This window comes from Periplaneta americana, chromosome 4 (genome assembly GCF_040183065.1).
Source record: "Periplaneta americana isolate PAMFEO1 chromosome 4, P.americana_PAMFEO1_priV1, whole genome shotgun sequence".
Lineage (NCBI taxonomy): Eukaryota > Metazoa > Arthropoda > Insecta > Blattodea > Blattidae > Periplaneta > Periplaneta americana.
The window spans coordinates 155,045,903-155,058,252 of NC_091120.1; the positions used below are offsets into that span (position 1 = coordinate 155,045,903).

The 12,350-nt window shown below is 37.8% G+C and overlaps 1 non-coding gene across 1 annotated transcript; it reads right to left on the reverse strand.

Moving 5' to 3' along the window:
• Window positions 1-9,018: 9,018 nt before the first annotated feature.
• On the reverse strand, window positions 9,019-9,090 carry TRNAY-AUA (transfer RNA tyrosine (anticodon AUA)). The gene has a single exon. It is a non-coding gene; the product is annotated as a tRNA-Tyr (tRNA).
• Between the last annotated feature and the right edge of the window lie 3,260 nt (window positions 9,091-12,350).

Genomic DNA, 12,350 nt, shown 5'->3' on the forward strand with positions numbered 1-12,350 from the left:
TGATGAAAAAATAAAGGCTTTGGTCCTATGTAGCACATTTTCTACATGGAAGACATCGCTTTGTTCATTAATTTTAAGCAAAATCCTATATCCATATCCGCCAGTACTCAGTTCTCAATTCTATATTAGTCTTCTGCTTCAAATTCAAGCGCTACAATATCATGTAGAAAATTTGGTTCTCTTTGGATCAACATTAGACCCTCTTAATTGACGGCCCTCCCTGACCATTGAGATAAATTTCCGTTCTCGCTGGGAATCAAATTAGGCCTATGGGCCGCTTGGTTAGAAAGCGCACGCATTATCCACTGAGCCATAGCTTCGAATTACTGATAGATACAATGATATAGTTTAACTGTAGTGCAGCGGTAGGCATTTCTTGACTTGGGAGGGGTAAGGCATGATCTCCCTCCCTCCCTCCCCTTAGCCATCACTTGCTCATTCGAAGATAGACTGGGTCTTAATGGGAGAGTAAAATGTCCGACACTAGATCTCAGATACCTAGTTTCCGTATTAAGAAGTCCAGAAGAGCAGTGTTCAAGTAAACACGACAGGATCAGTTATAAAATAAAAAAAAAATTCGAGTAAGACAGACGATCATCTCGTTGCTGAGTTACAATTCGCTACATGCAGCTAGACTACTAATTTTAATAAGTTAATTACACATCCATCTTAATGTTTAAATTGTGTTTAAAATAACTGCAAAAATAAATCAAATCACACAAAAATGAAAAAGAAGTGAACAAATATACCCATACTTACTTGTTTACTTGCTCATAACTTTTAAGGAACCCGGAGGTTCATTGCCGCCCTCACATAAGCCTATCATCGGTCCCTATCTTGAGCAAGATTAATCCACTTCGGTACATAGTAATAATAATAATAATAATAATAATAATAATAAGAAGAAGAAGAAGAAGAAGAATCCAGTCTCTACCATCATATCCCACCTCTCTCAAATCCATTTTAACATTATTCTCCCATCTACGTCTCGGCCTACCCAAAGGTCTTATTCCCTCTGATCTCCCAACTAACACTCTATGCATTTCTGGATTCGCCCGCATGTGCTGCATGCTCTGCTCATCTCAAACGTCTGGATTTAATGTTAATGAAAAAATATATATATCGACATAAACTTAATAATTATATCTTCTGATTGAGATTCTAGCTGATATGTACATCTATTATCAGTAGACCTCGGATATTTAGGCTCGAATATGATACGTTGCAACATTTTTATGTAAAAATCCCTAAACGTATGCAACACGAGAAACTCTCGAGCGATGATATCGTCTAAAACTAGGTGCATTAAAGAACGTATGTTTCAGCCTACACTTAACGAACCTAAAAATCCGAGATCTAATTATCAGGCAGTACATCTCACTTGGCGATATGTGTCAGAGGAAGAACAATTTTGTTTGTATGCATCTGAAGTCTGTGTAATATGTAGCTAGTCGGCGATGTATGCAATGGACGGGGAAAGGAACTGGCCAACCCACTCCATTATCTCCTGACCAAATTCCCTGATAAATGGTGCCTTCTTGGTACGGTATCTAAAACCTGAACTTCAATTTAAATTATGTATAGATATAAACTCCAATGAAAAACTTTATAGCAGCTAAAGAACAAAATCGACATGTATTAATAGTCGCAAACCTAATAGGGGATCCACAGAACACACGATTCTAACTATTTCAGCCACAGTTCAGTACATACCGGATGAGAAAAATCAGGGTCTCATATTATGTGCCTGGGTTTCTGTGAATAAACAATGTCTTCAACAAAACCCCACACGACAAAGTCAGAAGGGGTTAGATCTGGGGAGTTTGGGGGCCAAGCCAAGAGATAGCTGCTTCTCGTACTGGGTTTCGCCTGCGACCTCCTGCAAGTTTTTTTAAACACAGAACCTGTTTCCACAAATGTTTGATACCACAACATTATGGAATCGTATTTAGGTACATTACGCACACCATACTCACGTCCAAATTCCCTTTGAACTCTTTTAACTGTCTCAAATTTAGCATACTAAAGAACACATTGTGCCTGCTGTTGATTTGTAGTAGCCATCTACGATTTTCTTTTGTCCTTTCAGATTAAGCATTGTTGATTGTCATATATGGAAACTTCCATCTTTTAATCATAATATAACCAGCAAGAATTTTTTTTACTATCATAATAGCTTTATAATAATAAAGTAGTAATACCCATACCCAAACGGATGAGACTGTATATTTGAAGTATATCAACATATTCTGGCGTCCTTCTTTCATCATTGCATTATTATAATCAATCAGTACCTCACCTTGGAATAGTTATGACATGTTAAAACCGATAAGGAACAACACGGATATGAACAATAGATTCGAACCTTGGATAGCCGGATGCCTGCATTTTCTCGGCTAGCGATGCTGGACTCTCTCGTTGAGCTCTGTTTGTTATCTCTTTTCCTGTGTTACGTGTTTTTCTGCAAAACATGCCAATCGGGGATTCGTCCTCTTTCCCAGGGGGGAACTTCGTCTTGTCGACGACGAAATCTGCGAAAAAGTGCACTCCGCCGTACAGATGAGAGCACACGAAACTAGACCTTCGGCACAGAGCACGTTCTTTATTTTAAAGCAGCTATAGCAGATAAGAGTGTGTTACGATGACATATGTAATGAAGGCCGTTATGCACTAATTACGTCATGCTCCGCACATTTTATGTCTTTGGTCAATTATTATCAATATATTACCGGACTTAACATTTCTAAAATTTAGCTACCAATACTGACTGCAAGATATAACTAGTGCCATCGTTTCTGGCGCGTGTCCTTGAGTACAAAGCCAGTCAGTGAGCACTTATTGCCAGTTTAGCTGAGAACGGTACCACCCAACACGTCACGTCAGCAATCTTCCCACTGCGTCAAAGGCAAGACACTCGCACTTCGCGTTTCTGGGATGTGTCCTTGAGTACACTGTCCAGTCAGTGGCATCTGTTGCCACTTCGGCTGAGAGTGGTACCACTTCCTAAACAGATGTGGCGTCAGCAATCTGCCAATCACAGTTGTCAGCTTTCTCGCCCACAGATTGTGGCAAAGGTAAAATAATCGCTCTCAACGTTCTCATTACTTATTTCACACGCCAGAAACGGTGACACTGGCTGTACAAATGAGGTTGCGAACATAACAGGTCATTTCCATCGAAAACAAAAAATGAGTTCTTTACGGTTTCGGTACGTTTAGAGACGCATCATTCTTAATATGTTGTTGTTTTTATTCTAACTCGGTCATTTCTATGAGAAACAGTATAGTAAAATCAGTATTTTCAATCAAAACTGGATAATTCCATATCATATTAATGCCAATATTTTTAATGTTTTTTTGTATCGAAAAAGGACATTTTCAACATTCTGTATGTATTGCAATTACCAATCCATTCAAAATCGGTCATATCCACTTCTATGTGCGAGAGTTATTATATCTTATTGCTAATTGAAATTATTGTAAAAGTGTTATAATTAGAGACGACAATTTCATGCACTTTAAAATTCCAAAATATGCATGCATTCATACAGTATCAAACTATGAAACATGCACGATCAAGGGAAAAGTACATTGAAATACGCACTTTCATTTTTGTTCCAAATTTCTTATTTCACTTCATTTTTCTTTGACAGTTAACAACTGACATTTCTAAATTGGTTTCTGTGAGGTTCCTGTGTTTGTCAGTCAATATGTTTTTGTAGACAGTGAATGACCTCTCTACATCGCAAGAAGTTATGGGTGCAAACTTGAACGAACCTTTTTCTGTTATTTATTTATTTTTTTTCTTCTTCAATCCTGATTCCTGAAGCTAAAATAAGGAACATAAAAATCTAGAAACTGAGGTGTCCACTCAAAACCATTAAAACATGCATTTAAACTGCATATCATCGTCGTTCTGGCAGAAATCACTAAATCCAAAATTGTTGTTTTGAGTTACAGCGATTTTAAGGTTTAATCAAATTTTACAAATCTGTTTTGCAATAATTTAACCTATTTTTTTCTTCTAATTACATCTCCTAGTTAATTTTATCGGCATAAATGTGAAGTTGTTGCAATGTAGATACGCATTATTTCTTAAAATATCCAAAATAATGGATTTCGTCAATTTTGGACTTAGTGACTTCTGCCTGAACGATGACGATATAATGTATATTATATGCATGATTAAGCTAAAAATTGCTTAAATATACATTATTCATGTTTTATCCCCAAAAAGGCCAAAACATGCAAATATGCACGGAAAAAGTACACATATTTGGAACCGGAAAGTAATGAAATAGATAAGTACTAAGTTTGAGCTATGTCCTATGTTCCTATAAAAACATGCATTTGCATGGAATTCTAGTCTCTAGTCATAAGTAAGTCGTTGAACAGCCAACCAAAAACAACTGACTTTTGAATGAGAGTTCTGAACCGGTGATTCAAAAGGTTCCATTATAAGACAGTACACATCCCATTTCCGCCTTCTTAAAAGTCTCTTGGAAGTTCTAGAAGCCATCCTTTCTGTGCTGTTCGCAAAACGAAGGGAATGAGGCCGTAAAACCCTTGGATATTGCGTGAAAATCGAATATTGCTTACTCCTCTCCTTGGCAGGTATTAGAACCAGATAAATTGGATGAAAATCGAGAGAGAATATTGAATAATGTCAAGACCCCTTCCATCATCTCACGAGCCGACAATCGCATTTGCAAACTCATCAATGCCGACTCCGACGGAAACAATAGAACATCTCCAGCGCTACCTGTAATGTCATTACATCCGGAGAGGCCATGTTTTCATAGTTGTCTCTTTAATATCATTATTATCCGGGAAGCATACACATTGAATCGCTCCTAGTTACGGAGGCTCAAAGATCAACTTTTGCAGGTTAGGAGACCCAATCAAGTTGCAAGATCCCGGCTAAGTTTTCCAAAGTAGTTAAATTAAAATGAAAGGCAGACGCAAAAGAGAATACACCTGTGATCCTCAATGCTGAAGAAGGAATTTTCTTACTTCTCTCTTTCTTTTCTTCGCATTTATTCTCGAAGTACAGAATTCGATTCTATTTCAGGATAGGAACGTCTTGCAAAAGTGAAACAAGTTACTGTACATTGTTCTAACTTGTACACGTGTCAGTTCTGCACCTCATGCGGCAGAAGCTTTTGTTTGCTGATGCGAAGCTGCAGGTTGGTTCGACTCTCACTAAGGCTAATTGCCTGGGTGGATTTTTGACGTGGAGCATTGCCCCTTATGGAGTTGCGTCGATGCCACCCGCAATGCATTTGTTAGTTAATGAATTTAATTTGTTTCTTCAATGTCCAGGATATGTCTCAACTACAACATTGATCAAATGGAATGCGCAACCTATAATTATTAGTTATTTTATTGGTGGATCAATCCTCATTTGTTTTTATAATTTAAGAGATTATGTGCATCGCAACATTTTGCTGAACTATTGTTGTGATGTACCGAAGTAGGGTAAAGTTGCTTAACTCCGTGATACTTATTTCTCTGAATATTACGGGATTGGGGATCTTGCTAGGCAGTTCACCGATGTCTCAAAAGTAGGTGAAAGATGCACTTTTTCGAGAAAGTTGTCTGGCGCTATGATCGAACTGCAAAACTTTCTTTGACTGGCATTCAATTTAAAAAAAAGTATCACGGGATTAGGGGTATCACGGAATTAAGCAACTTTACCCTACGTATATATTTCATTATCATATGATGAAGGATGGGTGGAGCAGAGAAAAATTCTCTCCGGCACCGGCACTCGAACCCGGGTTTTCAGCTCTACGTGCTGACGCTTTATCCACTAAGCCACACCGGATTCCAATTCCGATGCCGGATTGAATCCTCTTAATTTAAGTTCCACCGACGGAATGAGTGCCGTCTTAAATTACTAAGTGATTATTTACGCATATCATATTATTGTGATGTACCAAAGTACGTATGATATTTCCATGCAGGAATTCTGCATTACCACGTGAGGAAGGATGGGTGGAGAGGAGAAAAATTCTCTCCGGCACCTTGACTCGAACCCGGGCTTTCAGCTCTACGTGCTGACGATTTATCCACTAAGCCACCGCTTTTTCTCCGCTTCACCCATTCTTCATTTCCTGAACTGTAACAGTAATCAAATGGAATGTGCAACCTATGCTTATGTTAGCGAATCCGTTAAAAGCCGCGCCTTTCATTAAGTCGCATGAAAAGAAGTACAGATGGTAGGTTTTCTCAGAACACTCCAGGTTAGCCTACTGGCTTTCCATCAGTGCTCCATTAAGCATCGCAATAGTACTATATAGATCACCTACCATAATGTGCCACGGGCAATGCTTGGGCGGCAAAGATATCCATAAGTACGGAGAATCACTGCTAGAGGATAATGAATGATGAATCAAGTACCCGCCATTGCGGAAGAAATATTTCCAGTGTATTTATTCATTTATCCGTTAGAGCAGTGGTTCCCAATGTGTGCTCCGTGGATCCCTGCGGATCCTTATCAGGGGAACCGAGGTTGGCAATACATACACCGTGTCCGCACTAAGAGTAAACAGAAATAATAGTTTATAATTTCACAACCATATATTATAATTCCTCCAGATAAAGCTCAATCAATAGAAAACCTCTCCAAGATTTCGTTTCATACCACTTTCATGGTCATTGTTGTGTGCAATGTTTTGTTTCAAGCTTATTGTTGCATGAATGAAAATTTGCATTTATCAGTCTAGTGCCTTGTCAATAGAGATGTGGACGGTACAGCAAATCAAACCAGATGACTGTCGCAAGAGAGCTAATTTCTGTGATGAGATGATTCGGCACATCGATGAAAATCCCAGGTATGTCGATTTGTTGGTATTCAGTGCTGAAGCAACCTTTCACGTTTGCGCGAAGTTTAATCGTCATAATTGCCTCATATTGGGTTCTCAGAATCCCTACAAATTGGTTGAATATGAAAGGGACTCGCCAAAAGTCAATATCTGGTTGGGAATGCACAAAAATGGAGTAATTGGCCCTTTCCTTTTATGGAGCCTACAGTGACGGGAGTCACGTACCTTCATATGCTGGAGAACTTTGCTATTCCGCAATCACCGCCAGGTTTAACGTTTCAGCAGGCTGGTGCTCCACCACACTTCCATCGAAATGTTAAAACGTACATCACATACTCATTTTGTACGAGGTCTCGCCCACCTCATTGAATACTACACGGCTACTATGAAGTAGCCAATATGATTATTAATATTTAATACGAGAGGGGCTCGGCCGGCGCCGTGGATCGTGTCCCGGCATAGCTCAGTTGGAAAAAGCGCTCAGCGCGCAGAGCTGAGAGGTTCTGGGTTCGATTCCCGGTGCGGGTACGAATTTTTCTCGTATTAAATAGTAATAATGTTAAAACGTTTTTGGATGTAAGCTTTCCAAGAAATTGGATTGGTATGGGTAGGCCAACTTCCTGGCCGCCTAGATCCCCGGATTTAACTCCTTTGGATTTTTTTGCGTGGGGATGTATTAAAAATTTTGTATGTAGCAGAAAAGTTCGTAATTTAATTGAGACAGCGTATCATTCAAGCAGCTGAGCTTATAACACCTGATATGTTGGTGAACACCCGGCGAACTATAAATGGTGCTCATGTTAAAGTGTACTAGTGGAAATAAAAAAACTTTTTCAGTTACTCTATACAATGCAGAAGAAATTTATTAAATAAACCTTTTCCAAGTTACGATATAAGGGTCCACACCTGTGGAGTAACGGTCAGCGCGTCTGGCTGCGAAACCAGGTGGCCCGGGTTCGAATCCCGATCGGGGCAAGTTACCTGGTTGAGGTTTTTTCCGGAGTTTTCCCTCAACCCAATACGAGCAAATGCTGGGTAACTTTCGGTGCTGGACCCCGGACTCATTTCACCGGCATTATCACCTTCATTTCATTCAGACGCTAAATAACCTAGATGTTGATACAGCGTCGTAAAATAACCCAATAAAAAAAACGATATAAGGTGTTATTTCTATATACTGGACACAGTGTATTCTAAATAAATAACATAACTGTACAGTGGAAGAGGTGTGATTTGGCTTTTTTCAGTTTCTAGCAAAATAAACAAGAAATTACCATGTATCGTAGTTATATATTTTATCTTCAGGATGTACCGTACACTAATGGGTCTATTATTTATTGGAATCATCACGTTTATTTAGTTATTTGTGGTAACCTCAGTGAGTGTGGTATCTTTCTCTCTTTCTCACTCTTATGTCTACCTGAAAGCAAAGACAGATTCCCATCTGTCGAATCATTACGTTTTTTTGTATACCGCAACAGCGACTGAAAAAAGTCCAAGCTCCAGCTCTTCTAAATAATCCACTATTGCATTCTCCCGCAGTGCGATTTCAGTTAGCGTGCTTATATTGCAAGTGATGAACTATCTCGTAAAATACGTCAGATTTGTTGAACCATTTTTTATCAGGAGCAAAAAAAAAAAAAACACGGAAACTAATTCCAACTTATTGCTGGAAATAAAAGCACAGTTATTGTCGCTATACTCCCGGTCATTTGTACGGTTTAAATACCCGGGGCGTAACAAGTAGCCTAGCATACCGAATAAACATTATCTAACTATACAGCTTTGAAACTTGTTTTGCTTCAAAGCTTGGAAAATTCGTATAGGCGTAAAAGAAATTTATATGAAAATATTTATATAAGTAGAGTATAGGCCTATAGATATATATAGACTAAAGGGAAATTTGAACTCTTTACATTCTACAAGCATGCAAAAAAGCAATAGAACAGTGCGTACTCTGACATAGAAAGGTTTCCGCCTGTCGCCTTTGTAACTCTTTGAATGAACTCTGGCTTACGACAAACACAGACCCGAGTTCAAATCTGGGATAGTGGAGTTATATATATCTGGAGGACAAATCAAAGATCTTGAGGATTTTCTCCGGGTTCTCCTGTTCTTCTTTCGTCCACCAAAACTCTCCACAAGCTCCTGTCATCAAATGATGAAAGATGAGTGGAACGGAGAAAAATTCTCTCCGGCACCGGGATTTGAACCCGGGTTTTCAGCTCTATGTGCTGACGCTCTATCCACTAAGCTACACCGGATTCCCATCCCGATGTCGGATTGAATCCTCTCAGTTTGTTCCAACTCTTGGGTTCCCTCTAGTGGCCTACTCTCATGCACTCTGTCATAGATGTATGGCAGTGGCACAATGCCCACACATGTGCAAAGTAGCAATTAATATGTCCTTCGTGCTATAGTGAGGGTCACATAAGAACAGTTCCTAAACAGCAAATATTGCCGTCTTATAATGTTGCCAACTGTTACCACATATCACACTATTCTACGTACTAAATGATTTATTAATTACCGCACTTTATGTTGGAAGGTTATTCAAAATAATTCAATAATTTGTAACATATTTTCGTAGGCAAACTATACGGGAAATGCATCAACATGTCAAGTATTTTCTATGACAATATGAAATTCAATGGTTTGACTAAACAATTGGGTCACGAGACCTAACCTAAAAATGTATTTTGTTTGACCACATGAAATTATTATTACTAACTCCGAAAACTTAACTGACTATAGTCTTGAATTATAACCACAACCCAGCACATAAAATAACTAATATGTATTAATATTAATACTGATATTAATTAATTATTAGTATGTTTAAATTTCACTAGCTTCCAGTAACCGGCTCAGAAATCTTGTACAATTTTATTTTCATGGAACTCCAGTACCGACAAATATTGTCGATATTTGTCTCAGCTGCCAATATACCAGTTACAAAATCACTACCATTTGTAGTATTTGTCAGTATCGAAATTCGAAACGAAGTTGGCAAAAGAAAATTCAACCTGCAAACTAGAAAATCACCATGATCCACTAGCATATGTAGTAATGGGGGAAAAATGGTTAGGTTTCACCCTTAGGGTATGAACTAAGCTGACCCGCACTATATCCACTGACTACTAATAGATTAGATAAATTGAATATTAATTGCTACTTTGCTCTTTATTTCATAGAATGTTTCTTTAAACCCTCATTACCCATTTTTTTCTTACACCACTTCTGCTCTGAACGGCTCATATCAGCCAGAACCTCAATCAGAGGTGTTAATAGAACTATTGAATACATAAATAAGTAAATCAACAAATACAATTTTAAAACGCTCACCAAAATTAATGATATTCTTGAATTTGAACGGCACTCAAAATTTTAGTGATGTCCAAGAGGAAACAGTCCTGCAGATGTTAATCAGTTAATCGCGATCGAGGTATATTCTTGAGGTATTTCATAAGTGAGATAATTTTTTCGCATAGATTCGTTTTCCTTAACATAGACATTTGAAACATTCCGCATTATTTGAAGTCCTTTTGTATCTTCTGACCCCCAAGGCCATGAATTTCTCCTTTCAAAACAAATACATCAAAGCTAAGAAGGACTGGAGATCTAGCAATTAAAGTTGAGATTAAATTTGAATTGAAAAAAGGACTTCAGGAGCGTTCGTGCATGCGAGCAAATTTTTACTCTCATGACGAGAGCATCAAACGTCATTAAAAGATCACCATAATGCTCGTGAACACCAGGTTAAGGACGCCTGGTCTATTGAGTATCAACATCGAGCTAAAGCCAAGTACTCGTAAGTACTCAGACAATAACGGATTCTAATAATCATAAATTTGTATAAATACGATCTAATACTTTACTCGACAAAATATCGACAATTACTCATTAGTGGCCAATATACATGATCATGAAATTAGAAAGAGTAAACAATAGTAATATGCGTTACAAGAGCGGTATGTTGAAGTTTTCATGTTCGAGGAAAAGTTTGAAAAAGCGAAACGTAGTTGAGCTTTTTTTAATTTCCGAGAATTGAAAGAAAACATACCGCTCGTGTATCGTACATTATTTTGTGCGAAGATCGTTTATTACATACTTGAAAGAGAATTTCTAATTAGTTGCAATGAAATCTCCATCTTGGTTTCTGTTCAATGACGGAAAATTTGCAAAACAAAAATATCTATCTTCAACATTGTTGCTTTAAAATGTTTTCTGTGTTTACTATACTCCAGCAGGCCGTGATATACGTCTGTCTTTTTTCCCCCCAGTCTATAAATGCGAACTTAAAACAAACGGCTTCCTTAATGTTACATGCATCACGAATGCAGGAACTTTAGTGGAGTTGTAGAGTTTACTTAATTTTTGCAAATATTTAAAAACAATAATTAACAGTGCAATTTAGGTGAAATTGCAGTGGTAAGTTTCCAATTTATAATTATTACTATATTGAACGTCTCTAAAAATAATATCTTAAAAGCCTAAAGCAGTAAAATCAATATGTCACTTAAGCGGTAAGAAGAGGGAAATTGTTATGTTGTTAGCTTGGGAATACTGAATGTGGAATTTTAGACTTACCGCGGATTGGTTTTGTGCGGAAACCAATCAAATACGCATGATTTCGCACAAATTAATATTCTATGTTGTAGGTTACACAAGAGCAACACAAACTTTTCAATTATGGGGATGAAATTATTTAATAAGCTCCCCAGCCATTACTATAAATTACCAATCAATTGCTTTAAAACTAGATTTTACAATTGGTTATTAAATAATCCTTCTTATTCTCTTGGTGAGTTTTTCAACAAAAACTTGTATGAAATTGTTTTTTAATAAATACATTTAACTGCAATTGGTTACAATTAATACATTAAAAGTGTCCGCGCCGTGGCGTCGTGGTCTAAGGCATTCTGCCTAGAACTCGCGTTACAGAATGCGCGCTGGTTGGAGTCCTCATGGGGGAAGAAATTTTCTCATGAAATTTCGGCCAGTGTAGGGGATCGATACCCACCCAGCATCGTGATGCACTTGGGGAGCTACGATAGGTAGCGAAATCCGGTTGCGAATGCCAGCTATAAAGGCTGGGGAGATCATCGTGCTAACCACACGATACCTCCATTCTGTTTGGATGATCGTCTACCTCTGCATCGACATATGAGCGTGAGGCCAGCAGCCGGCTAGTGGGCCTAGACCCTTCATGGGCTGTAGCACCACGGATTATTAATACATTAAGGGTGAACTGTTTTCTTTAATATAAAAGTTTCAAATTATTTCATGTTCTCATTGTATTATTTAAATTTTATTGTTTCTCTTATTAGTTTTTTTTTCAAATATATTATATGTTTTTCAATGTATTCTGACGAAGCCTAAAACTGTATGTCTAATGGCCAAAATAAATTGAATTGAATCGAATTGATAGAATCGAATCGAATTGAATTGAATTTGAATAAGTAATTTTGTAATGGAGGAAATAACAACATTAAAATTCGTTGTAGTATTTTCATAGAGACAC